At 42.2% G+C, this 22,735-nt stretch overlaps 1 protein-coding gene and 2 pseudogenes across 1 annotated transcript in view; 2 read left to right on the top strand and 1 right to left on the bottom strand.

The window, feature by feature from the left end:
• Positions 1–22,735, top strand: part of LOC146577751 (protein NLRC3-like) — a 135,787-nt gene that overhangs the window by 58,285 nt on the left and 54,767 nt on the right. The window lies entirely within an intron of this gene.
• Positions 1,697–5,858, bottom strand: LOC146577756 (neuroligin-2-like; annotated as a pseudogene).
• Positions 5,857–6,994, top strand: LOC146577755 (uncharacterized; annotated as a pseudogene).

The following is a 22,735-nucleotide window of genomic DNA, read 5'->3' as shown; positions in this document are numbered from 1 at the left end:
CCGTGTTGTTTCCACCCTGTTCAGGAGATCTGAGCCCCCATCCCTTTTTTTCATGTTGCAGCTCTGCACTGCAGGCCCTGAACGCCTCCCGGTTACCCTCAGTGTGCTTAGAGTTTAATTTACAACCGACGAGCTCACAGATCATCTGCAGGCAGGTGAACGAACCCTTAATGTGAGGATAATAGCAGAGCTGAGCTGAGGTCAGAAATAGTCAGGAACGGTGTCGACACAGTGAAGTCAGCTGTTTGGGAATTTGTCTGATTATCAGTTTGGGGGGGGTCGGTGTTAAATAACAAAGGCGGTGTAGGATGGAGAGAGGAGGAGGGAGGGAGCAGTGATGATATGAAGTCAGAATACACATGTGGCAGACATAAGGGGGTCAGACAGGAGCAGCATCAGTCTCTGCTCTGTTTTGTTAATAACGTAGAAAAATAATTTTGTACAATCAAGCTACATCGACGGACGCTTTACCTCACGTACCCTAAAATGAAAAAGTAGTGACAGTAAGACGGAGGCTGCACATGACACCATGACTGAGTTCACAGCTGTTGCTTTGATTCTAACGTTTAAGACTTTTGGCATCGACTCCGTTTTAATAAATGAGTGCTGGGAGGCGTCGTTTGACTTCAGGAGCTCCTGCGATGCTCCTGCGATGCTCCTGCGATGCTCTTACTCTGCGGGAGAAAACCAAAAACCAAAAGTAGCAAACATGGAGCGATATGACTCGTTTAGATTTTGGGAAACGTGCATCGACAGGTACAGTGTCCTTTTCCCCGCGTCTTTAAAAATAATTCATGCATAGATCCCCCACTGAGAAAACCCTTTTATATACTTTCTCCTTTGTACACATTTTATATAGAACTATATATAATATCATTTCTCTATATCTATATTTTCAGAAAAATTCTTTCCACACAATAAAAAACAACAATTAAACAAATGCTTCAAACAAAACAACAAAAAGAGAGAAGATGGAAGAAAGAAAATCACGACTGAGGCCAGTTTGGCACTTTGTCATGAGAACATGACAGAACTCTGTTAGTTGACGGTAAATAGCGATACTCTATTTTTCTTTGGTTTTTCTTCTCCCTCGATGAGAAATGAAACACAGCAGTACTTACTTGGCACCTAAAAATGCTGGTCGAATGAAAGATATCAGTGTTTTCATAGTTATATGTTTAGTGTACGCCTCCCCCCTCCAGACTGCTCAGCAGATCGGGAATTTTTAGAGAAGAGCAGGAGGGAGGCGTGTCAAATGAGAGGAAGAGAGCAGTAATAAAACACGGATGTAGAAAAGAGAAGCATAATGTGCACATAACACACAGGAGATGGAAAAAGAGATGTAAAAAAGAGAAAACAGCGAGGAGCGAGAGAGCATTCGTCCCTTTGACAAATGTTGGAGGTCTTGAGCCTGGAAACAGCAGACCGTCTTTGAAAACAGTATCTTTGAAAGATCTGAGTCACCCACCCCAAACTGCTCATCTGCTGCTGGACACTTCAGTTGCACCTCCACATGCCACCAGTGGAGGGAGCTGCCAAGTTTCACAGCACATGACGCAGCAGGTGTAGTTGCTTTTGGAGAAAGAAGAGAATAAGAGGACAGAATGAAGGCCCACGTCTAGAGGCCTCCCTTCCAGAGCGGAAGCAGAGCCAGTGTTCCTGGTCCCTAGGTGGCGCTGTGTCGGGCCTGTCCCTACTATACCCTGGTGGTGGAGTGGGGGTGGGGCAGGGTGTTGTTGTGGCCGGTGGAGGGGAATGTGTTGAAGGCGTGAAGAGGCTGCATGCTGGTGATGGTGCTGGGGATCACGGTGATGGTGTATGGCGTCATCAGCGGCGGGGGCGCGGCGCAGCGCCAGGGTGTAGTCGGGAGGGCAGGCGGGCCGCAGGATGTCGTGGGGTCGCAGGGGCTCCATGTCGTGGTGAGCGTCGTGCTCCCAGTCCTTCATCTGCAGGGACATGATCTCCTCCTCCTGGCTGTGAGCCAGGTCGTTGGCGGGGCCGCCCCGCTGAGGGGACAGCCGGTGCCGGCGCATCTCGTGCCGCTTGTCACGCTTGTAGTAAAGGGCGGCGAAGGCCAGGATGTTGAGGAAGAAGAGCGACGCTCCAACTGCAACTGTCACGCTCAGTTCGGTGGAGTAGTCGCGGGTGTGTCTGGGAAAGAGGTCCTGGGGCGGGCGCTCTGAGCCCTCGGGCTCAGGATCTGATGGGAAGGTAGGGTAAGGATGACGAGTGGTTCGAGGAACGTTGTTTCTGGGCCTCATGGTGCCGGGGTCACGGCCTGCGGGGGAGCGTGTAGTGGTGGGAAAGAGCACGTCGTGCAGGCTGTGAAGATGAGGGACTAATTCCAGCCAAAAGGCCACTTTGTTAGCTCTGTAGTTGTCTCTGACACGAGGTTTCAAACCGATGTGAAGGTACTGCTTGTCCTTCCAGTTGAACTTGGTCCAGATGACCTCCTCGAAGCGGTTGGGCTTGGTATGAATGAACTCGGTGTCCTGAGGGACGGGCAGGTTGGGGTCCCTGGTGGAGCATAAAGGTTAAACGTTTCAGTTCAAAGTTATATTCAGTCTCCATTATAAGTAACATGTGGCATCAATACACTGAATACAGACAGGAGGCCCATTCTCTGTGCAACCTTTAAACTATCTAAGACCAACCGGCTGCTCTGGGATCTGGATGCTTTTGGTGAACCAGTATGTTCAATTCTTCAAAGCCACACGGGAATTAAACTAGCAACCTAGATTCAAGTATTCAACATGACTAGAAGGCTATCAGTGAACATACAGTAACGTGTACAGTTTACACTACTGTGACATGAGGCCTACCCAGTCTTTGCGAAGTTAGTCCAGTAAGTCATGACCACAGCGCTCAGCATCACATCGTTCTTGGAGAAGTTGCACGGGAACAGGTCCGAGGCACCGATCATCGGTACGCCGAACACGTAAGGTATCTCATCTCCGTGCGCGGCGTCGGCCCACTCGGGCCGCGTCTCGGTCTGGCAGTGGTGGTAGAACGTGTAAAAGTAAACTGGGGACTGAAACTCAGCATGGAGTTTGGCAGTGGCCACAGCTGGTGCCACCCACTGGTGGTCCGTAAACAGGGCCAACAGAGTCTTCCGCCGCATGTCGCCGTTGTCCCTGTCCGCCCAGTCTGTGTACATGAACTTAATGGTCTCCCTCAGGATGTCTTTGCCTGGTGAAGAAGCACAGGAGGGGACAAAAGGAGGGGGAAGAAAGATAAAAGTGAAAACTGCTAAGAGTAAAGTAACAGCAGTGCAAGACATTTTTTAAGAGATCGGTCTGATCAACAGATATGAAACCAAAGCAAATGTTGGTGAGATGAACCAAGAGCCAGGAAGCGAGTGAGAAATCTAGAGAGGAAAAAAAAGTCTTTCAGACAACAGAAGGAGTGACAGGCAGCAGAGAGGAAGCATGACTGCATTATCCAAACATGTCTGTACTGTGACTGTGGTCCGGCTGTGAGGGGTTCGCAGGCCGATCTGTCAGAAACACCGACACTGAGATTGGGAGCCCACTACCTGGGGGATGATAGCATTACTGCCCACAGAGCCTCAAAGGTTAAGGCGCAGACACGCCGTGATGTGGATGAGTGGCTCTCTTTAGCACGCTTGTCTTGTTTGATGCACTTCACTGGGCTCACATGTTACTGATTCCATTCTTTACTCGCATGTTTTAAACGCTTAAAGCACTTTCACAGCTTTTTATATTCTTTTGAAAATTCATGTGAACTCAAGCTGTCAGAATTGTAATGTAAGCTTTGATAATTGTCCACATTTGTCATTTTGACGATTATCCGTTTATTTTAATGAATACAGCAAACAGAAAAAAACGAACAAATCAACAAACGCGGCTCCTAATGAGACAAAACCTGATGATGCTGCAAAATGCAGTTAAGTGAGAGGAGGCTGTAAAATGGAATAACTGAAAAAGTGGCAGTGTACAGAGGTGGCGTCCTCACCCTCTGGGTAGCCGTAGAGGTTGTCAACAAAGCTGGAGATGGTGTAGTCGAACGCCGCAGCTGAGATGCCGTCGTTGTCCTCACTGTCGTCCACAAACTTCAGCCCCTCTCCCTGGTTCACTCCTATCAAGATGTCATAGTTTAGGAGCTCCCCCTGGTGGAGCAAATAAGGAAGAACATGCTGAGTGCTGGAACAGAGCCTGTGTGCATCACAAGTCTACAACAGGAAGTGCAGCTGAAGCACAGCTTTGTGAATTGGCAGCATTTCATTTCCCAGTAAACAAAATAAAGATTAGCTGTTGCCATGAAATTCCTACTATAAACTGTAAATACTGCAATATATGCAGGGTTCATACACATTTTTAGGGTCAAATTCAAGCACTTTTTAAGCACATTCAAGGTCAATTTTCAAGCTTTTCCAGCACATTACCAAAAAAGAAGCATGTTTCACTTTGCATCACCTCAGTAAGACCTTGTAAAAATTTAAACAAATCATCTGAGGTCGATTTAAATGTCTTTTGTTCCCCTTTTGTTAAAAGAGCAGCACACAAAAATACAGAAAAAGGAAACGGTTGCCTTACATGCATATAGTGTACAAACTCAAAAAAACACATTCCTCTTAAAAATGTGCAAATGTGAACAAATCAACTTGTTAGAGATCTTCATCTCCACTGTAAATAAACAACAAGCCAGAGAACAAGAAAACTGCACCAAACACCACAAACACCAACAAATTAATGTCTTCTCATCAGACATTGAAGCTTCTTTCCTGTGTGACATAAAAAATAAGAGACAGATGTTTGTTTGTTTCTTTTAACTAGTTAAGCACCCACGTTCAGTCATCCACCCATTCACGCACTGGTGATGTAGCTATAGCCACCCTGGGGCGCCACCAGGCCCTCTGACCACCACCAGTAGGCAACGGGTGAAGTGTCTTGCCGGGTGAAGTGTCTTGCCCAAGGACACAAAGACCAAAACTGTCCAAGCCGGGGCTCGATTACAAGGCGAACTCCTAACTCTTGAGCCACGATCGCCCAGTGGGGACATGGGGACATTTCAATTTCCAGCAGGAAGCTCCCCCTTTTTGTTAAACCCTTTAGATCAGGGGTCGGCAACCTGCGGCTCTTTAGTCCTTATAGTGCGGCTCCGCGTGGTTTGGGAAAATAAATTAGCTGAAGTGTATTTTATTTATGTTAGTTCTTTTTTTAAACTTGTAGTTCTAAATTGGAAGATTATTGTGATTTTGCAATATACAAATAAAATTATATTTTGTTATTTTTTCATCGCTCAAAATAAGCATCACACTCGCGGAAGCCGGTGTACCCGGCGAAACGCCATGCATTTATCGAGCCTTTCAACCCCAGATAGGCCAATTATGGCTCTTTGGCTCTTTGGGTCTTAAAGGTTGCTGACCCCTGCTTTAGATGAACAGAGTTTTTTAATTAAATACATAATCTTTAATAAATGTTCTCTTTTATAAAAAGTAGGATAATTAAAAAAACTTTTATTATACCTCTATTGCGTAGAAAAAAAACTGTCTTGTTTTCTGTCGTCTGTTATATAATATTAGTGATGTTTGTGACAATTAATTTCTTAATCGGCTGGACTAACCAATAGTCCACAACCAGGAAACACTGAAATTTTACGTTAAGTTTGAAAACAGTTTAAAAAAAAATACCCCATTCCAAAATGTCTTGTGACAATCTCATTGGCTTAGGGAGTGATGATGTCATAGATCTTAAGAATCTTAAGTCCTTTGATGTTTTTCCTTAAGTAGGGGTGAGAAACAGCAAGTTTTAGTTCGTTTCAGCAGCATCTGTGTTTGCAGCCTACAAAACGTTCACCACAAGCTCTTCAAAGTCATCGTATAGAAACTCCAACATGTTTCCAAGAAAAAAACAACCAATTCAAAAAGATTACGCCGCCTCTCCTTCCTGGCGTGGCCGGCCAATTTCCCCAAATGGCGTCTCATCCTTCCAAAGGGCGTTAGAGGAGAGTAGGAAGGAAAACTACCTTCTCCAGAAAAAAATGCAACAAATTGAAGAAGAGAAACTTCAACTGGAGGACAAATGTAGACGAATGGAAGCCCAAAATAAAGAGCTGGAAGAAAGACAACAGCGCCAGCCGGACATAAAAATTATTAATGAGGGCTGGGGAATCAAGTTTGCTCAGAGCCGAGAGCAGATTGTGCACCTCATTAAAGAAAACAGGCAAAAGAGTGCAGAACTAAAAGAAATGACCAACCAGCTCCAAGACAAGAAAACAATGACTGATAAGATACAACGGGATCTCCAATACATGGACCGAAAAAATCGGCTCCTCCAAAGACAGCTCCATGAAGCTGTGGAAGAAAAGAAAGAATTCCTCCAACAGAAGGAAGAGCAGGACAAAAAGCAACGAGACATGCAGCACGAACTGAAGAGCATGCAGGAAAAATACCGCATGCTGAAAGAAAGCCTGGATGAAACACTGCGCCAAAATAAAGACCTTCTTCAACAGAAAGAGCAACAGCAGGAAAGACTGAAAGAAGGAAAACGTGTCGTCCAGGACTTTGAGTCTAAAAATCTAAAGCTGCAAGAGTTTTGTAATCAGCTGGAGGACAAAGCAACTAAAGTGGAAGAAGAAAAGGACAAACTGGAGAAACGCTGCTCACAGATGCAGAGAAGGATCGATCAGATAGCGAGAAACAACTCCGAGCTCGTTAAGGGGATTTTGGTGGAATTCAATAACTTGAAGCGTGAAAACACTCAAATGCAGGCGCAAAAACAACAAGAAGACAAAATACATGAAGACCTGCAGCTCACGCTCCAAGAAATCCAGAAAAGAAACGAGCAGTTAGAAGACAAGCACAAAGAGGTCCAACAGAGAAATGCAGACATGCACAAGGACAAGCTGATACAGGAGGCAACATCCAAACAACTCAAAGACAAGCTTGAAGAACAACAAGCAACATTGGAAGAGGTGGAACAAAGATGTGAGAAACTTGAAGAACAAAACGCAGAAACCATCGATGAGCTGAGAAATCTCATCCTGGAGAAAAAAGCGCTCGTGGAAAAGTGCATGAAAAAAAAGAGAAAATGGTTCCACTTGTTCCGGAGGAGAGAGGCTACTGCTTCCTCACCTGATGTAGCCTCGTCTTGCTCCACCTCTGTTAACCCCCCCAACCAGTCCCGGCCGTTGACTGTCCCCTCCTGAGCCTGGTTCTGCCGGAGGTTCCTGCCCGTTTAAAGGCAGTTTTTCCTCCCCACTGTCGCCAACTGCTTGCTCAGAGGGGATTGTTGGGCTTTTCTCTCCTCTGCCTTGTTTCTTCATTTACTTGTTTAACTTTTTTCAACTTATCTAAATAATAAACCAATTAAATTTATCCTTTGAGTATTTTTCATCTCATCTTTACAGAATCTTTCCAAAACATTTTCAAACATTCAGATCTGTCTTTTATTTTCTTCTTGAAGCCTCATAAATGGTGAACTAAAAACTAAAAAGTGTCATTTCATACACATTTTCAATTCACTTCAATCGCACAAATGCAGAAATAATTATTTGCAGTATCTTATTTATTATGAGAATGTCATGCCTGATCATTTGTACCTACACCACCAAAAATGGGGGCAAAAGGGAGGAGATCATGTTTAATCGGTTATAAGAAAAGGTCAGAAATATAAGTGCCGACATGAGCAGTGTCCACAGAAACCTCTGACTCTCAGCTCAAAGCTCATATAAACCATTTCTACAACCAGCAAACAAACAAAGACACCGAACAGTTAAAAGAGCAGTGACGTCACCACGAATCTGTGGTCAGGTAATATCCATGTTTTGATTGATGATTTTCTGGAGTTAAATGTGAACCGAAGCATATTTTGGGTGTTATATGCTATTAAATACTTTTTAATTTATTTAAAAGTATTTAATAGCATATAACACCCAAAACATGCTGGGTGTGGAAATAAAAAAATCAAAATTTCCTCTGTTTGAGTCACAGTAACTTTGACATAGTAACATTTGCAGTAAGTCCTAAATGTTCACCTTTAAAATCCCTCCCTCTGTTCATTTTGCCCACATCATGTTTCAGTGGTTGGCCTCAGGTTCTTCAGCTTCCTGACAGTCTGAAGTCAGCTGACAGAGTTTCACCTGCTAAATACACAGAAAATCTTGTTAAAGCCGCACAGTTTGCCCAACAGTAATATTCCCATTAAGCCCTTTCTAAACACTTTATAACAATGTGTCATCACTAAATTATAAACTTCTTCTCCAAATCTGCACGACTGCACTTAGTCACAGACTTTATTTAATTGTCCTGCGGCTGCTATCATATATTTTACCAAACAGTTCTTCTCACACAGTCACAGATATATTTCTCTCAATGCAAACTTCACTCATGTCTCAGACAGGAAACTTGAGTTTTTCTTTTTTTTCTGTCCCCACTCATTCAACTAATTTGCATATTGAGTCACATCTTGAGAAGTTGCCCTGACAACAGAAATGCATATTCAAAACATTGCTGCATAATTCAATTATTATTATTTTATTTTTATTTCTACAGTCGTCACTTCTTTTGCTCAATCAGCTGGAAACCACTTCTAATTCACTATTTTAAACCTGCTTTAAGCTTCTAATCCCTGGTTGGTCCTCCCAGTCTCTTTTTCCTTGTCACAAAAGTCGCTCTATTGTCCTGCAACTTCCTGAGTTATTCCTCAGCTTCAGCCTTTAAGTGTGTTAAATCTACACCATTCAGCATTTATGTCATGTATTCACATTCATGAGTGTAAGCATGTCTTCATTGCGTGTATGTTGTGTGTTCATATTAATATTGAGTGTAAGCTGGTCTTCGTTGCCTCGATGTGTTTTTATAATCAGATTTAATTCCTGCATCTTTGCGCTGAACTGTGGATTCAAACTGTCTCACTTCTGATTCTCTCCAAAAACAATTTCACATGTGACAATTTCTACATGTGTGTTTTCTATTTTTCTATTCATTTATGTATTATTAGTTCATTTATTTCTTTATCTCTCTCTCTTACTTTTTTTATTTACCTTTCTGTTGCGATGCTCTGGATGTTTCTAAACCCCACAAATGCAGTCTCACTGTTCAACCCAATTTTCCTATGCTGGCATCCTGGCAGCTGCACGCTTGACTTTTCTCAGTTCATGGGCAGTTATTTTGCGCCTTGGTTTTTCCACACGCTTCTTGCGACCCTGTTGACTATTTTGAATGAAACGCTTGATTGTTCGATGATCACGCTTCAGAAGCTTTGCAATTTTGAGACTGCTGCATCCCTCTGCAAGATATCTCACTATTTTTGACTTTTCTGAGCCTGTCAAGTCCTTCTTTTGACCCATTTTGCCAAAGGAAAGGACGTTGCCTAATAATTATGCACACCTGATATAGGGTGTTGATGTCATTAGACCACACCCCTTCTCATTACAGAGATGCACATCACCTAATATGCTTAATTGGTAGTAGGCTTTCGAGCCTATACAGCTTGGAGTAAGACAACATGCATGAAGAGGATGATGTGGACAAAATACTCATTTGCCTAATAATTCTGCTCTCCCTGTAGACTTTTGTCTTATCGCCTTAACCTCCATGGTCTCAAATTCTTTAAGGATATAATTTCTTTTAACCGGATTAGGGCAAATTTCATTTATCAAAATATTCCTGATCACTTTGTTTGTAAACCTGCTGTCACCAAATTCAACTCCAGCTATGCAGAGCTGCCTCAGTCCAGGAGAAATTTTAGAGTGCACAATATCTTCTTTTATCATTGATCTCAAAGGGACTGGGATGGCTTTCACTGGGGATTTATATCTCTTAGCAGTACATCTTACATCAAATTTCTCACAAAACGTCTCATGTTTTAGTAAGACCCCATTATCATCCATAAAATGAGCTACAGCCCAAATCCCTTTAGATCTCCATTCATCCACGTACACAGATTTCCTACACAAACGGATATACCTGTTGTTCCATATAGGGGTGTTGTGAGGAGTAAAGCTATGTTTATAGATTAATTTCCAGTAGAGACGGACCTGCTGATGGAAAGCTGAGAGTTTAACAGGTAACGAACTGCAATCAAAGTCACAACGTAACAAAAAGTCTATTCCACCCATTTTGCCAAAAATCACATTGGGAATAATGTTCCAAAAGGAATTTTTGTTCCTAATGAAAGATCTTAACCATTTCAATTTTAGTACACCATTCATAACATCAAAGTCAGTGGCATTAGCCCCACCCTCTTCATAATTCTTAATCACATAATTTTTCTTTATATAATGACATTTGTTCCTCCATATGAACCTAAAATTAAGAGTATTTATAGATTTAATTAGTTTTGGAGGTATGGGCAGAGAAAAGGCTGGATAGATGAGTCTGGACAGACTGTCCATGTTGGTTAGCAAGATTCTCCCAAACAGAGTTATGTCCCTTTGCAGCCACATGTTTAAAATTGACTTACACTTTTCTATATTGGTACAGATATTCTTATTTTCTGTTGATGTCTTATCCTTGCAAATTACAATGCCCAGATACTTCACCTCTTTTTTGATCTGCATATTATTTATTGCTTGCAGGGGACACTCATGCAGAGCTAGAATTTTGCATTTATTAATATTCAGCTGTAGGCCAGAAGCTTTGGAGAAATGGTTGATCGCCTGCAAGGCTAAAGGAATCTGGTCCTCATTTTTTAGAAACAGGGTGGTATCATCTGCCAGCTGACTGATTATTATCTGTTCACCCATCACAGTTAACCCCTTAATGTGACTGTTTTTAATCAAAATAATTCCTCTGACACAGAAGACCTACATTCCTGGTTTAATTCTTGCTGTCAAAAAATCATGGACTCTGTGGCTCCTTTAAAAACCAGGCAGCTTAAGGCTAAACCTGAGCCTTGGTTTAATGAGAGCAGTCGTGCTGTTAAGAGGGAATGTCGTCGAGCAGAACGGAGGTGGAAAAAGGATAAACTGCATGTATCATTTCAAATTCTCAAAGACTGCTGGCATCGCTACCAGAACACTGTTAAAGAGGCAAAAAGGGAATATTTTGCAAATATTATTTCTTCCAACTGTCATAACCCACGTGTGTTATTTAGGACCATTGACACTGTTCTTAATACTCCTTTGAATGTCTGTTTGGAAGTTTCTCCTGAGATTTGCAATGATTTTCTGAACTTTTTTATTGAAAAGGTTGTCACCATCAGGGCTCTTATCACAGCTCCTGACTCTGACCCCTCTGTCTCTGTCCCTTGCGCTGCTGTTTTCACTCAGTTTGAGCTTGTGACGCTCTCCTCTTTAGAGGATGTGGTTCGCCATATTAAGCCCACGGGATCCTGTCCCTCCACAATTCTTTAAAGAAATTTTTCCTAGTATACAACAGTATGTCCTTGACATTATTAACAGCAGTCTGTCTTCTGGTGTGGTTCCTGCAAATTTCAAACATGCAGTAGTACAGCCACTGCTTAAGAAACCTGGCCTTGATCACACAGTTTTAGCGAACTATAGGCCTATTTCCAAGCTGCCTTTAGTCTCCAAGGTTTTAGAGAAAATTGTTTTTAGTCAACTGAAAGATTTTCTAGATGAAAATGGAATCTTTGAGGTTTTTCAGTCAGGTTTTAAAACCCTTCACAGCACAGAATCTGCATTACTAAGGGTTTTTAATGACATCCTTCTGGCATGTGATTCTGGTAACCATGTTGTTCTTGTCTTGCTTGACCTAACTGCTGCCTTTGACACAGTAGACCACAATATTTTAATTTCTCGATTACATGATGTAGTGGGTATTGGTGGCACTGCACTCAATTGGTTTAGGTCTTATTTGTCAGATAGAACTTTCTCTGTCAGCCTTCTCGGTTACGAATCGTCTTCTGCTCCTCTGTCATGTGGTGTCCCACAGGGCTCAATTTTAGGGCCACTGCTCTTTTCTCTGTATCTACTGCCTCTGGGTTCTATCCTTAGAAGGCATGGGATCTCATTTCACTGTTATGCCGATGACTGCCAAATTTATTTGACACTAAAACGCAAGGATGCCATCTCCATAAAACCTCTCTTGACATGTCTAGATGACATTAAAGCTTGGTTGGCTCGAAACTTTTTAAATTTTAATAAAAAGAAAACAGAAGTGTTGGTGTTTGGACCCAGTGGTCTCTGTGAGTCCTCCTCTGTTGTTTTAGGATCCCTGGAAGTCTATTTTAAATCTGTTGTTACTGACCTTGGTTTTAAGTTGGACAGTGATTTTAAATTGGACAACCAAATCAGAGCAGTGGTGAAGTCCAGTTTTTATCATTTAAGGCGACTGGCAAGACTAAAATCTTTTCTTTCGAGGCAGCACCTTGAAACAGTGATCCATGCTTTTATTTCTTCCCGCCTGGACTACTGTAACTCACTTTATGTGGGGGTCAGTCAGTCATTGCTCTCACGTCTGCAGCTGGTTCAAAATGCGGCTGCACGACTCCTAACAGGAACTCGAAAAAGAGAGCATATAACCCCCGTGCTGGCCTCTCTGCACTGGCTGCCTGTGTCTTTTAGAGTTAATTTTAAAATTCTTATGTTTGTTTTTAAATGTCTACACAGTCTTGCCCCGCCTTACCTCTCTGAGCTTCTTCATCCCCACACACCCTGTCGGTCTCTCAGGTCAGCTGACCAGCTGCTCCTGGAGGTACCGAGATCCAGGAGGAAGCTCAGAGGGGACAGGGCCTTCTCTATTGTGGCTCCAAAATTATGGAATAATTTGCCCATGCATGTTAGAGAGGCCCCTTCACTGTCCACTTTTAAATCACGTCTTAAAACCCACTTTTATTCCTTGGCTTTTAACCTCAGTGAGACTTAGTTTCTTTTTTAATGCAGTAGTTATTTAATTAATGATTTCACTCTTCTTTTATTTGTTTTTTATTTATATCTCATGTAATTTTATTTTACAGTTCCAATGTACAGCACTTTGTGTCAGCTGTGGTTGTTTTAAAGTGCTTTATAAATAAAGTTGATGATGATGATGATGAAAATAGACAACAGCTCAGCAACCATGATGAACAGAAGTGGTGAGCTGCTACATCCCTGCCTTATCCCTCTATTAACCTCAAACCTTGAACATGTACCATGTTCTAGCAAAACAGAGCTGTTAATGTCATTATATAGCATCTCTATAACATTGATAAATTCCTCTCCAAAACCAAAAGACTGCAGAGTTTTTAATATGAACGTATGTTCAACTGAGTCAAATGCTTTGTAAAAATCCAAGAACAGGATGTACCCTCTCTCTTGGATTAATTCACTGTATTCAAGGAGATCCAAAACCAGCCTAATATTGTTATGAATTAGTCTTCCTTTCAAAAAACCTGATTGTGTTTCACTGATAATGTTTGAGATGCCTTTCTTTAGCCTCTCAGCTACAGCTCCAGACAGGATCTTATAGTCAGTGTTTAGTAAGGTGATGGGTCTTAAATTGTCTAAAATTCTTTTATCCTTACCCGATTTAGGGATCAGGGTTATCAGCCCTTGTTTCATGCTCGGCATCACTTCTTTTTTCTCTATCGATTCCTTTAATGCATCAAACAATAAAGTTCTTAGGTCCTTCCAGAAGAATTGATAAAAATTAGTAGTGAGTCCATCTGTCCCTGGGGACTTGTTTAATGCCATTTTCATGACCACCAAATCCAGTTCCTCAATTTTAAGCTCTGAATCACACAGATCTTTGAACGGCTTGTCAATACATGGGATGAGATTATGAATCTTATCAAAGAAACTATCAGAATCAGCTGCTGAATATTCTGAGGAGTACAATTTGGAATAAAAAGTGAAGACTTCCTTTTCAATCTTTCTGAAATCTTTACATTCAGTCCCATTTATCAACAAGCTTGAGATTAGATTTCTCTGCTGTCTGCACTTTTCCAGCTTACTAAAATATGATGAGTTCTTTTCACCTGCCTCAATCCACTTGGCTCTCGATCTTATAAAGGCACCCTGGGCTTTCTCTAGGTAAAGATCGTCTAATTTAGTTTGTAACTCCATCAATTTATTCTTTTCTTGCACGTTTAGTTTTTCTTTACTACAGCACTGAGTTATTTCACGAAGTAAATTACTTTCATATTCCCGTTTTTCCCTGTTCAGTTCTTTGCAGAATTTTATAGTGAATTCTCTGATTTTGAATTTAATAAGTTCCCATTTCTGTATATTACCCACTACTGAGTCATCATTTTTTATATCTGTAATTTTATGTCTAATTTTATCACAATACTTGTCCTTATTTAAAAGGCTGGCATTAAATTTCCAATATCCCCTGCTACTACGTTTCATCCTTGTTGGTTCTAAGACAAGATCAATGAAACAGTGATCAGATAGGGGTGCTTTGGAGATTTTAGATGGTGAAGTACACCTCAAAATGTCATCGCTCACTAACCAATAATCAATTCTTGACCTGCTTTCTCCATTAGGTTTAAACCATGAATAATTCTTAACTCCAGGATTCAAACTTCTCCAAATGTCTGTAAAATTATTATCACTAGAAAAGTTCTCAATAATGTTATTCTGTTGCCTCCTTCCTAAGCGAGGAGGCCATCTGTCCATCCATTCATCTGAGGTCATGTTCCAGTCTCCTCCTATTAGGATGTAATCTGTGGGGTACATAACTTTAAACTCTGAAATAACATTTGTTAGATTTTCCAATAGACGTTTATTTTGACCTTCGTTATTATGTCCATAAAGATTTGTAACAATTAGAAATATACCTTCGCTCTTCAAGCTGCAGTTGACCAATGACCCTCACTATCAGCTTTATATGTTATAATCTCCCCTGGGAACTTATTAAAACAAATCGCCACACCTCCAGATCTGTTAGATCCACGACTGAAAAGAATCTTGTCTCCCCACTGATTAGCCCAAAAGGTAACATCGGCATCCACAGAGTGAGTCTCTTGTAAAAACAGACAGTGACATTTTTGCCCCTTGCAAAATAAAAAAAGTGCCTTTCTCTTAACAATTTCCTTCAAACCCCGAACGTTTAATGAACCAAAAGAAATTTTTGAGTGAACCATAATAAGAGTATGCTAAGAAAATAACTTTTTTTTTAAAAAAGAAAAGAAAAATATATAAACATGAGTTTAAATTGTAACACTTGTCACCAACTCAGTGACTAATAACCTTTAACTTTAAGTAGAACTCTTTTGTCCCATTAATAATATTCCACTGTATACAGTCTTACATCAAGTCTTTCATTCAACGTCGATGATCCTCCGTCCTTCGATGTATCCATGAGGACCCCGGAAAAAGGCCCGTTTCCCAGCCCGTCTGGCTTGTTCAATTTGCGGCCACAGCCGCCTCCTCTCTTCCCAGTCCTCCCGCAGCAGTACCTCAGCGAAGTGGAAACCGCCGTTCTTACAGACAGCCGAATCTTTGGTGCGACGCCAAATCTCCTCTTTCACGTGTCTCAGAGCAAACAGAATGATGATATGTCGGACCTTGTTCTCAATCTTCTTCCCAACTCTATGCACCACATCCACAGATTCTTCAAGCTTTGATATCATATCAGGTGCGATCTTGCCAAGAATTCCAATAACCAGCGATCTGACACCTTCATCTCTTTTCTCTTCTAATCCTTTAATCCGGAGGCACCACCTCATTTTGTACCTTTCTTGCTCTCACACTCTCTCCTTGAGATCGTAGTTATCTTTGGTCAACTGCTCGTTTCGTCTCTCCAACTCTTTAACCTTTTGTTTACATTCTTTCACCTCCTCCGAGTTGAACTGAACCGCTTTGGCTAGGCTGGCTAGCATCGTACTAGCTTGCTTGCATTGCACACTCAGGTCAGCTAGCTGCTCGTCCACTCTTTTTTCAAGGTTTTTTCTACGTAGTCATGATCCGTTCCTTCTCTGCTGTCTTCCTTTCCATCACATGGCGATGTTGTTTCTTGTTTTTTGAGGTCGAGTTTGAATTTAGCAGGTTTAACTATACTTGGGGCAGTCATTTTACTACTTTCGAGTGGAAACAATAACGAACACAAAGTAAATTCTGGGACAAGTTCAACGAGCTCCTAATTCGTGCGACTGCTCAACTCGCCATCTTGCGCCACCGTCTCACTACTAGATGAACTTGTGACACACATCTGCAGCAGAGGCTGAGTGGCTGCTCTCACACCTGGAGCATCCAAATCGACCCACAAACACGCTGAAAGATGCAATGCCATCAATGTGGATTGTCAAGACTGAGAGACCTCTTCCCTCTGACCCCTCCCCAAACCCTCAAACCCTCCTACCCACCTCGACATACAAACTCTGTGTGGCTTCACGTGTTCTGTTGATGTTTACATGATCGAAATAACTTGAACACAAACACAAACAAACAAAGAGGAAGACCGCACCGGAAGGAAACAACTACAAGTCCCAGCATCCTCTGTGTTTAGGGAGCAGCAGTGAAAGTGAAAGTATTGAGCCTCCGTTCAGAGCAGCAGGAGGAGGAAGGTGGAGCTGAGGCAGGTGAGTGTTAACATGAATATGTTTCTTCTTATGACATAAAATAATTCCACGCTGTTCGTGTCTGTGGGTGAAATGTGAGGCCGGTCGGCTCCTCTGAGCGCTGGTTTCCTGTAAGTAGAGAGGAAGTGAGTTTAGCTGAGCCTCCGTTTAGTGTGAGAGAGCAGGAGGAGAGTGAGAGCTGTGCTGAGGCAGGGTGAGTGTTAACACCGCTCTGACATTACTGTGTCTCTGTGGCGGGAACAACAGGCTCCGTCAGTGGAGGCAAAAATAATCAGACTTTGGTTTTTCAAAGGAAACAACTTTATGTCGGAAGTTCCCGCACGCTCATTGGATAACGAGGTGTCAATCTCGAGCTATTAGCCAATGAGCGTGCGGATTCACAGAAAGACCCGCCTTTATCACGGGACTTTAAAAACTACAATGGCGACAGAAACTCCGTGAGTGGAGTTCAGGGTGACGTTATGAAACTGTGACGTTTGAGCCACTTCCCGTTGATCGTGAAACTGATGGTTTCTGGTGTTTGGGTCTGTTTTTCTGTATTCATGCAGATAAAGTGTAAACTCAGATGAATTATACCATCAAATGTTAAAGGAAAATATCAGGATGAGTGTCTGTGAGCTGAGAAGGACGTGAAGCGAGCAGTTTATCCCAGAGCTGAAGCTGCTCTGTGTGCAGAGATGAGCTCAGATTCCTGCTGTGATTGATCAACAGTCACAGAAATGTAGACTTGTAGTTATTACTGCAGTATGGTCACAGCAGATACTGATAAACATGTATTATGAGGATGGATGATCAAGTTTCTCACTCTCTCCTTTAAATCTCAGTTTTTTTCTTCTTCACAGTTTATCTGTTAATTTATTAATGAATAACACTGAAAGAGTTTCTGTTATATTTCCCCTTGAACATCAGCTTATTAGGGCGGCATTAGGAAATAGCCCCCCTCCAAAGAATGAATCAATGAATGATGATAATAATAAAATGATTCAAAAGCAGAGCTCAGAGTGGTAGAATGGTCAAACATGGATCCACGGGTGGTTCAACTGCATTTGGTGACGTGACTAAAGCAAATCTTTCAAATAATCCCACCATCAACGGGATGTTGTCTCCTTTACTACGGTTACTTTACTTGGTCACCGTGTGAATTTCTTTGAAATGAACCAAATTCTTTTATTTGTTGGTTGTTGCATATTTAACCTCTACAGTCAGGAAAGGAGGAGATGAGGCCTCAACAATGTTGGGTTGTAGCTGTGCTTCAGGTTAGAGTGAGTGTCCATGGAATAAATGTAAGTCAGTAAACTGGAAACATGACTGTGTTCAAACTTTGTTTCCTTTGTATAATGAGTCTAATCAAAGGTGGACAGAAGTATCTCCACTGTGACTTTTCTGTGTCACCATCAGAGCTTCTGCACAGTGTTTCTGGGGCAGATAACATTGCAGCATTATGGAGACATTATGGAGACAAAAAGAAAAGCGTCTGGACTTCTTTAAGTTAAACTTAAAGAAGTCCAGACGCTTTTCTTGGACTGTTGGTTTCAGTGTTGAGTCTCATTCACACACTCCCTCAGACTCTTCACACACTGATTTGCTGACATAAACACACTCCTGTGTGCTTCACACACACACTGAGGACCATCTACAGACTGTGAGCTCCGTCTTCTTTGTCTTTGGAGCCGAACTCTGACAAAGTTAGGAACAAAACTTTCTCCAGCGTGTGAACTTTCCTCCTAGACTCAGTCTGAGCAGTCAGACCACATATTTCTAAAGCAGCACATGAAGGTGTGGCTCACACACACACAGGTGAAGGAAACAGCTGCAGTATTAAAAACTGCTTCACTGTCTACAAATATATGAACTGAATGTTTCTTTCAGGCTGTAAAAACCTTATTTATCCTCCATTACAGTCCTGCATTCAGAGCATTACTTCTGTTATATTAGTACATGTATTTTATTCTGATGAACACATGAAACTCTGAGCTGGATTGAATCCATTGAATCAGAGTCCAGGACTCAGACTAAACACACTGAATGTGTCCTGAGCTCGGCCGCTGTTCCACAGTAACTGCTGTCAGAGTCACTGTTACTGAGTTAGCTTAGCTAGCAGAGCAGCTAGCAGTTAGAGTATGAACTCTGTAAGCAGTCAGCTCGGTCCTGGACATGGTTACTGACATAAAGCTGCTCTCTGCAGCCATGTTTGACCTGCTGCTTTGTAGGACTACAGTAATGGAGGATTTGGAGGCTGAACTGGGCTCTGTGACACTTTTTGTAGTGAACTGATGAAAGCTGCGTCTCAGATGGATGTTAGTCCAACACATCAGACACGACCTCTGCAGCTCTGTTGATGTGCACATGAATGATTTGTGTTTCCTCTGCAGGTGAAGGTAGAAAGTGTGTGTGAGCTGATGTGAACTGAGCAGCATGGATCAGTGTGAGGACAGAGAGGAGGGAGTCCCTCCCTCTAAAAGCACTCTGTGTGGGGAACATGAGAGCCAGACCAAAGCTCAGAGGTGAGATGACCATCTCTAACTGTCCATGACTCTTCTCCATGTCACAGCTCAGCACTCACATCACTGCTCCATCATTATTCACACTCATACCTCTGTGTGTGTTGTTTTAAAGCCCAGAGCTGTGGGGCGTACCAGGCTCAGCTGGACATAACCCTGAAACTAATCCAGAGCCTGGACCTGAACCCAGCTGTGTTTCCTTAAAGAGCAACAGGTCGAAGGATGTTGGTGTAAACTTTAACAAAAGACTGTTATGTGACAAAGAGTAAGTACATTATTTTTATGAGATTGTTCATCATGTCTTTAATTTAATATTTCCAGTTTTTCCTTCCTGTCTCATGAAGCTGTGACATTTATTGTTTTTCTTTTAGGATCAATAAGAGGCCAGAATCTCCTGGACCTGAACCCAGCTGTGTTTCCTTAAAGAGCAACGACTCAAAGGATGCTTTTATAGACTTTAAAGGCTGTTCTTCTGCTGCTGAGAGGTAATGTGTGTCTAGATGTTGTTCCTGACTCTGTATTTCTGAATAAATCCTCATGTTTAATATCAGCTCAGCTCTTTTTCACACACATTTCTATGTTGGTATGTGAAGCGGTGTGTGTTGGAGTGTTTCCACAAACACAGCAGTCAGAGTGGAAAGAGTGGATGTTGTAGGAGGTGTTTGTGTAGTGAAGAGGCTGAGTGTCTGTAGGACTCCAGCTGCTCCAGCAGGTGTCTCCTTTGTGCTTTGCTTCAAACACAGTGTAGGGAGGAGCTTCCACTCAGGTGTTTCAGGTGTTGCTGGATGGAGGAGGACAAATAGTTTTTCCCTTCAGTGACACTTCAGCAGCTCAATGTTCTGGGAGATGTTTGTCTTTATGAAGGTTTATGGATTCTTGTTCTTACTTTCGTGAAACTGAGCAACACATTTTCCATCTAACATTTAAAGTAAATTTCCAGGTGAATAAAAGATCTGCAGCTGCAGCCTCTGTGATGTTTCACAGTCTGAAAGTAACAAATTCAACCAGAGTTCAAACAAAGGCTTAATATACGTGTGTGTTTGATATAATGCCAACAAGTACAAACAGGTGTTCTTACAGGTCTTAATCACAGAGCTCTGATAAGTCTGGTGACTTTCACACTCAGCAGTTTTGCTGCCTTTTATTTTATATTGGCCTTTTTAAAGCCCTTCAAAGTCTCCCACATTCATACAGAGCTTTTAACACCAAACTCCTTTACAGTCCTTCTCCTCTCACACACGATCACACGACTGATTTGTCTGCAGCAGCTGTGTTACTGCTAGTATTTTATTATGTGTGTAATCTCCTCATATTGTTCCTGTGGTTTAGTTTGACTTCCTTCTGCAAACTCAGCTGCTCTGTTGCTGATACACGTCTCCATGAATATGATTGATCAGATGCTGCCAACACCATGTGTTTCATGTGAGCGCTCAGCTGAAACCCTGGGTTGACTTATCGAGTTAATAACAAGCTTCACGTGACTGTGAATGCTAAAGTGAATCCAGATAAAGGAAAGAGACCCTGCTAATGTTGGACTCACTTCTTAGTGTAGATCCCAGGAGGAAGTTCAACATAGCCATTCTTTGTGCTAGCTCGACCAAACCTGAGACCACAGTGCAGGATAATGATCATCATCTGTCTCTGTCAAGGACATTTAAACTCCACAAATAACAAAAATTATTATATTTGATCATTAAAAATGATGATTAAACAAAGTGTCAAACATACTTAAGTAGAAGGACTGATGTTTGTGTTAAAATACCCTCTTAAAGCTGAAATACTGATTCAACTTTCTCCAAAAGTTGTTTCTGTTCATAGCGTTTAAATGGTAAATGGCCTGTATTTATATAGCGCTTTTACTAGTCCCTAAGGACCCCAAAGCGCTTTACATATCCAGTCATCCACCCATTCACACACTGGTGATGGCAGCTACATTGTAGCCACAGCCACCCTGGGGCGCACTGACAGAGGCGAGGCTGCCGGACACTGGCGCCACCGGGCCCTCTGACCACCACCAGTAGGCAACAGGTGAAGTGTCTTGCCCAAGGACACAACGACCGAGACTGTCCAAGCCGAGGCTCGAACCGGCAACCTTCCGATTACAAGACGAACGCCCAACTCTTGAGCCACGATCGCCCCCCCGTTTAGTGGGAGAAACGTTTTGTCTCTCATCCAGGTGACTCCTTCAGTCTCAGCTGACTGCAGGTTTCAATCTTATAAACAGGACATTTGCATAATGACTGAAACCAGCCCACTGAAGGAACAATGGGCTGGGAGGTCAGTTCCTTAATCTTAATTATGAAAATTCTCATGACCATTGATCAACAACCACTGATCAATGTCCATGAGCACCATTCAGAGAGTTGGGCAATGGCTGCAATCACAGCATTGTAAGATGGTGACAGATGTACCCTTAGGCCCCTCCTCGATTCAGAGATGGTCTTTCCCTTTTCACGTAAATGGCCTCTTTGACTCCGCCTTCAAACCAGCGTTCCTCCCTGTCCGGGATGTTACATCCTCATCATTGAAAGAGTGTCCACTGGCCTGTAGGTGTAAATAGACTGCAGAGTCCTGGCCTGACGAGGTGGCTCTTCTGTGTTGTAGCCAGAGGTTGTTTGGTTTCCTCGATGTATAAATCCTGCCAATCCTCCTGCACTTAACAGCTACACTATGTTACTCTATTTGTGTCGGGGGACCCGATCCTTGGGGTGGACCAGTTTTTGGCGCAGCGTGTTTTGGGGTTTAAAAGCCACAGAGACCCGGTGTTTAGAAAAAATCTGTCTCAACTGCTCCGATACTCCTGACACATACGGGATCACTACAGGTTTTGTCTTAGTCAGCGGTTGTCCTTCTCTCCTGGATCGGCTGGAGCTTTCTTTAGGTGCCTTTGCAGCTTTGACAAAAGTCCAGCTGGGACACATTTACGCTACGTCCAGATGAACAGAATCAACTTTTGGAGATACTTTCCTGGATGATTGAGAATGGATCAAGACGTTCCTCCTAAAGTGTTATTCATGCTGCTAGGATGGGCTGTGGCAAAGAGAACAGAGAAAATCCAAATCAGAGTTTTTCTCTGAATTAAAAGCAAGGAAACAACAATATATTCTACATGGTGAAACTGATGGTTTATGGTGTTTGGGTCTGTTTTTCTGTATTTATGCAGATAAAGTGTAAACTCAGATGAATTATAGCATCAAATGTTAAAGGAAAATATCAGGATGAGTGTCTGTGAGCTGAGAAGGACGTGAAGCGAGCAGTTTATCCCAGAGCTGAAGCTGCTCTGTGTGCAGAGATGAGCTCAGATTCGTGCTGTGATTGATCAACAGTCACAGAAATGTAGACTTGTAGTTATTACTGCAGTATGGTCACAGCAGATACTGATAAACATGTATTATGAGGATGGATGATCAAGTTTCTCACTCTCTCCTTTAAATCTCAGTTTTTTTCTTCTTCACAGTTTATCTGTTAATTTATTAATGAATAACACTGAAAGAGTTTCTGTTATATTTCCCCTTGAACATCAGCTTATTAGGGCGGCATTAGGAAATAGCCCCCCTCCAAAGAATGAATCAATGAATGATGATAATAATAAAATGATTCAAAAGCAGAGCTCAGAGTGGTAGAATGGTCAAACATGGATCCACGGGTGGTTCAACTGCATTTGGTGACGTGACTAAAGCAAATCTTTCAAATAATCCCACCATCAACGGGATGTTGTCTCCTTTACTACGGTTACTTTACTTGGTCACCGTGTGAATTTCTTTGAAATGAACCAAATTCTTTTATTTGTTGGTTGTTGCATAT

The sequence above is a fragment of the Mchenga conophoros genome, linkage group LG3 (assembly GCF_057382185.1).
Source record: "Mchenga conophoros isolate Kocher_MC1m ecotype Shallow Benthic linkage group LG3, M_conophoros_male_GT1.1, whole genome shotgun sequence".
In the NCBI taxonomy this organism is placed as follows: Eukaryota; Metazoa; Chordata; class Actinopteri; order Cichliformes; family Cichlidae; genus Mchenga; species Mchenga conophoros.
Note: the sequence above shows the minus strand (reverse complement) of the source record. Positions and strands in the feature narration are given on the sequence as shown.